This window comes from Protopterus annectens, unplaced genomic scaffold, assembly GCF_019279795.1.
Source record: "Protopterus annectens isolate FY-2018-M unplaced genomic scaffold, PAN1.0 ctg66921_obj.part0, whole genome shotgun sequence".
NCBI lineage: Eukaryota > Metazoa > Chordata > Ceratodontiformes > Protopteridae > Protopterus > Protopterus annectens.
Window position 1 is genome coordinate 1 of NW_025054774.1, and position 5,889 is coordinate 5,889.

Genomic DNA, 5,889 nt, shown 5'->3' on the forward strand with positions numbered 1-5,889 from the left:
AAGGCTTTTCACCGGACAGATGTCATGAAAGGTGTGCTCCGGTGCTATTGAGCCAATTGATGAGTTCACAGCCATATCAAGGAAAGAAGAAGATCAAAACCTCAGGAAATGTAGGCCTTGTAGCTCAGGGGTTAGAGCACTGGTCTAGTAAACCAGGGGTCATGAGTTCAAATCTCATCAAGGCCTGTACCTTTCCTTAAAACTGCAAGGTTAGGTTACATACCAGGCTTTTTTCGTGATCACTCAGTAAAAGATCCTGATGCATTTCCTATGTATGGAAGTCAGGCATGTTTCTCTGTCCAGACTCTTGTACTTGCTGACCTTCAAAGCAGGGATGTTTTGCCACTCGGGCAAACTTTATACTGCTTTCCGTTCAAGATTAACTGGCAAAGCTTTGGTTGCTTCTACTATTTCACAAACCATTTCCAAAAAGAGGGAAAGCCTTGGCAGCTATGAACAAATCAAGAGTTATCACTTCAAAGCTATTTTGGAAAAGAAAGAGTGCATTTTTGGTTATATTAATGAAACAAGTTCAAAGAGAGGCATGCTGCCCTATTGGTAAGTAAAAAATGTCCACCAAAATAAGACACTGCAGCATGGATTGACTTACAATTTCTGGCTGAGGAATGCAAATCACAGCAGCAGCAGCAGCAACTCTCCGGTGTAGTTACTTAATTGGGAATTTCTGACACATTGTGATGCAGCTTTGCACAAAGGGCTGATGATCTAAGACTTTCCGGGTTGTGACAGGGTTTGCTGTGCAATCAATTTTCCTGCTGAGCCATTCTGAACTGGGAGATGCAAGGCTTCTCATGCAGATACACTATGTGGTTAATCTTTAAGACTCAAGAGTTTGTTAAGCTCAGTTGATTAAAGTAGGCACCAATAATACCTAGGCTACAGATTTCAACCTTGCTCTGGGTATTGTAGCTTTTAATCTTCTACTATGTCTTCGTGGGCTTTCTCCCACCTCACAAAATCATACCGACTTAGTCGTCACAATTATTTGTCCATCAGCATATTTGCTGTGTCATTCCTTAGCAGTCTGGAAAGGGTGATTCGAGGAAAAGGAACACAAAAAAGTCAAGTTCTTTTCGTAATGCAGCTGACATGTAAAGAAGCTCTTACAGTAGATCAAAAAGAGATACAGAAAGCAGTGAGGTGTGATAGCTCAGCAGTAAAGTGCTGGACTGAGGAGCCAAGGATTGCTGGTTGGAATCTTGCTTCAGCCTCTAGTTGACTGTGGAATGCCTTAACAAGTGTAGTCAGAGTAATTTTAAAAGCTTCTCTTTTGATCTCTCTAATTAGTATAGACTTTCTGATCCACTTCCAGTGCAAGGGGTACAGCACCTTTATCGAATCACTCTCTTGCCTTTCCTTGTCATGCCTTCAACAGGCATAATAGTTCTGTAGATGACCTTTTTCAGCATCTCTGATTTTCACTGGAGTGTGAGTGTAGATCTTTGGATACAGCCAAAACGTTGGTACCTGCTAGTTATTCAAGATGCACTCCTCGAAGTAAAGTAGAAATTGCTGAGCTTCTCAGAAATAATTTGTAATAAAATGAAGAGTTCGTATTCGAGGCCATACTTTCCCTGATTTGGGTCAGAGTGTCTTCGCTCTCAGGAATACTCATGAGCCTGACTTCCATTCCCATCTGTGAAGGTTTCCAAAGTACTAACCTATCTGCTTGCGATTTTGCTGGACACCCTGGTTTCATCGAATCTCCAATCACTTGCCACTAGACTGGTTGCTTAAGTTCGCCACACGTATACGTGCACATCCTTGCTCAGCTTGAAAGGCTTTTCACCGGACAGATGTCATGAAAGGTGTGCTCCGGTGCTATTGAGCCAATTGATGAGTTCACAGCCATATCAAGGAAAGAAGAAGATCAAAACCTCAGGAAATGTAGGCCTTGTAGCTCAGGGGTTAGAGCACTGGTCTAGTAAACCAGGGGTCATGAGTTCAAATCTCATCAAGGCCTGTACCTTTCCTTAAAACTGCAAGGTTAGGTTACATACCAGGCTTTTTTTCGTGATCACTCAGTAAAAGATCCTGATGCATTTCCTATGTATGGAAGTCAGGCATGTTTCTCTGTCCAGACTCTTGTACTTGCTGACCTTCAAAGCAGGGATGTTTTGCCACTCGGGCAAACTTTATACTGCTTTCCGTTCAAGATTAACTGGCAAAGCTTTGGTTGCTTCTACTATTTCACAAACCATTTCCAAAAAAAGAGGGAAAGCCTTGGCAGCTATGAACAAATCAAGAGTTATCACTTCAAAGCTATTTTGGAAAAGAAAGAGTGCATTTTTGGTTATATTAATGAAACAAGTTCAAAGAGAGGCATGCTGCCCTATTGGTAAGTAAAAAATGTCCACCAAAATAAGACACTGCAGCATGGATTGACTTACAATTTCTGGCTGAGGAATGCAAATCACAGCAGCAGCAGCAGCAACTCTCCGGTGTAGTTACTTAATTGGGAATTTCTGACACATTGTGATGCAGCTTTGCACAAAGGGCTGATGATCTAAGACTTTCCGGGTTGTGACAGGGTTTGCTGTGCAATCAATTTTCCTGCTGAGCCATTCTGAACTGGGAGATGCAAGGCTTCTCATGCAGATACACTATGTGGTTAATCTTTAAGACTCAAGAGTTTGTTAAGCTCAGTTGATTAAAGTAGGCACCAATAATACCTAGGCTACAGATTTCAACCTTGCTCTGGGTATTGTAGCTTTTAATCTTCTACTATGTCTTCGTGGGCTTTCTCCCACCTCACAAAATCATACCGACTTAGTCGTCACAATTATTTGTCCATCAGCATATTTGCTGTGTCATTCCTTAGCAGTCTGGAAAGGGTGATTCGAGGAAAAGGAACACAAAAAAGTCAAGTTCTTTTCGTAATGCAGCTGACATGTAAAGAAGCTCTTACAGTAGATCAAAAAGAGATACAGAAAGCAGTGAGGTGTGATAGCTCAGCAGTAAAGTGCTGGACTGAGGAGCCAAGGATTGCTGGTTGGAATCTTGCTTCAGCCTCTAGTTGACTGTGGAATGCCTTAACAAGTGTAGTCAGAGTAATTTTAAAAGCTTCTCTTTTGATCTCTCTAATTAGTATAGACTTTCTGATCCACTTCCAGTGCAAGGGGTACAGCACCTTTATCGAATCACTCTCTTGCCTTTCCTTGTCATGCCTTCAACAGGCATAATAGTTCTGTAGATGACCTTTTTCAGCATCTCTGATTTTCACTGGAGTGTGAGTGTAGATCTTTGGATACAGCCAAAACGTTGGTACCTGCTAGTTATTCAAGATGCACTCCTCGAAGTAAAGTAGAAATTGCTGAGCTTCTCAGAAATAATTTGTAATAAAATGAAGAGTTCGTATTCGGAGGCCATACTTTCCCTGATTTGGGTCAGAGTGTCTTCGCTCTCAGGAATACTCATGAGCCTGACTTCCATTCCCATCTGTGAAGGTTTCCAAAGTACTAACCTATCTGCTTGCGATTTTGCTGGACACCCTGGTTTCATCGAATCTCCAATCACTTGCCACTAGACTGGTTGCTTAAGTTCGCCACACGTATACGTGCACATCCTTGCTCAGCTTGAAAGGCTTTTCACCGGACAGATGTCATGAAAGGTGTGCTCCGGTGCTATTGAGCCAATTGATGAGTTCACAGCCATATCAAGGAAAGAAGAAGATCAAAACCTCAGGAAATGTAGGCCTTGTAGCTCAGGGGTTAGAGCACTGGTCTAGTAAACCAGGGGTCATGAGTTCAAATCTCATCAAGGCCTGTACCTTTCCTTAAAACTGCAAGGTTAGGTTACATACCAGGCTTTTTTTCGTGATCACTCAGTAAAAGATCCTGATGCATTTCCTATGTATGGAAGTCAGGCATGTTTCTCTGTCCAGACTCTTGTACTTGCTGACCTTCAAAGCAGGGATGTTTTGCCACTCGGGCAAACTTTATACTGCTTTCCGTTCAAGATTAACTGGCAAAGCTTTGGTTGCTTCTACTATTTCACAAACCATTTCCAAAAAGAGGGAAAGCCTTGGCAGCTATGAACAAATCAAGAGTTATCACTTCAAAGCTATTTTGGAAAAGAAAGAGTGCATTTTTGGTTATATTAATGAAACAAGTTCAAAGAGAGGCATGCTGCCCTATTGGTAAGTAAAAAATGTCCACCAAAATAAGACACTGCAGCATGGATTGACTTACAATTTCTGGCTGAGGAATGCAAATCACAGCAGCAGCAGCAGCAACTCTCCGGTGTAGTTACTTAATTGGGAATTTCTGACACATTGTGATGCAGCTTTGCACAAAGGGCTGATGATCTAAGACTTTCCGGGTTGTGACAGGGTTTGCTGTGCAATCAATTTTCCTGCTGAGCCATTCTGAACTGGGAGATGCAAGGCTTCTCATGCAGATACACTATGTGGTTAATCTTTAAGACTCAAGAGTTTGTTAAGCTCAGTTGATTAAAGTAGGCACCAATAATACCTAGGCTACAGATTTCAACCTTGCTCTGGGTATTGTAGCTTTTAATCTTCTACTATGTCTTCGTGGGCTTTCTCCCACCTCACAAAATCATACCGACTTAGTCGTCACAATTATTTGTCCATCAGCATATTTGCTGTGTCATTCCTTAGCAGTCTGGAAAGGGTGATTCGAGGAAAAGGAACACAAAAAAGTCAAGTTCTTTTCGTAATGCAGCTGACATGTAAAGAAGCTCTTACAGTAGATCAAAAAGAGATACAGAAAGCAGTGAGGTGTGATAGCTCAGCAGTAAAGTGCTGGACTGAGGAGCCAAGGATTGCTGGTTGGAATCTTGCTTCAGCCTCTAGTTGACTGTGGAATGCCTTAACAAGTGTAGTCAGAGTAATTTTAAAAGCTTCTCTTTTGATCTCTCTAATTAGTATAGACTTTCTGATCCACTTCCAGTGCAAGGGGTACAGCACCTTTATCGAATCACTCTCTTGCCTTTCCTTGTCATGCCTTCAACAGGCATAATAGTTCTGTAGATGACCTTTTTCAGCATCTCTGATTTTCACTGGAGTGTGAGTGTAGATCTTTGGATACAGCCAAAACGTTGGTACCTGCTAGTTATTCAAGATGCACTCCTCGAAGTAAAGTAGAAATTGCTGAGCTTCTCAGAAATAATTTGTAATAAAATGAAGAGTTCGTATTCTGAGGCCATACTTTCCCTGATTTGGGTCAGAGTGTCTTCGCTCTCAGGAATACTCATGAGCCTGACTTCCATTCCCATCTGTGAAGGTTTCCAAAGTACTAACCTATCTGCTTGCGATTTTGCTGGACACCCTGGTTTCATCGAATCTCCAATCACTTGCCACTAGACTGGTTGCTTAAGTTCGCCACACGTATACGTGCACATCCTTGCTCAGCTTGAAAGGCTTTTCACCGGACAGATGTCATGAAAGGTGTGCTCCGGTGCTATTGAGCCAATTGATGAGTTCACAGCCATATCAAGGAAAGAAGAAGATCAAAACCTCAGGAAATGTAGGCCTTGTAGCTCAGGGGTTAGAGCACTGGTCTAGTAAACCAGGGGTCATGAGTTCAAATCTCATCAAGGCCTGTACCTTTCCTTAAAACTGCAAGGTTAGGTTACATACCAGGCTTTTTTTCGTGATCACTCAGTAAAAGATCCTGATGCATTTCCTATGTATGGAAGTCAGGCATGTTTCTCTGTCCAGACTCTTGTACTTGCTGACCTTCAAAGCAGGGATGTTTTGCCACTCGGGCAAACTTTATACTGCTTTCCGTTCAAGATTAACTGGCAAAGCTTTGGTTGCTTCTACTATTTCACAAACCATTTCCAAAAAGAGGGAAAGCCTTGGCAGCTATGAACAAATCAAGAGTTATCACTTCAAAGCTATTT

The 5,889-nt window shown here is 42.0% G+C and overlaps 4 non-coding genes across 4 annotated transcripts; all 4 read left to right on the forward strand.

Annotated features, from left to right (window-relative positions):
- The first annotated feature begins 113 nt into the window (after positions 1-113).
- TRNAT-AGU lies at positions 114-186 on the forward strand. The gene has a single exon. It is a non-coding gene; the product is annotated as a tRNA-Thr (tRNA).
- Positions 187-1,911: 1,725 nt separating this feature from the next.
- On the forward strand, positions 1,912-1,984 carry TRNAT-AGU. The gene has a single exon. It is a non-coding gene; the product is annotated as a tRNA-Thr (tRNA).
- Positions 1,985-3,713: 1,729 nt separating this feature from the next.
- TRNAT-AGU lies at positions 3,714-3,786 on the forward strand. The gene has a single exon. It is a non-coding gene; the product is annotated as a tRNA-Thr (tRNA).
- Positions 3,787-5,513: 1,727 nt separating this feature from the next.
- On the forward strand, positions 5,514-5,586 carry TRNAT-AGU. The gene has a single exon. It is a non-coding gene; the product is annotated as a tRNA-Thr (tRNA).
- The last annotated feature ends 303 nt before the right edge of the window (positions 5,587-5,889 follow it).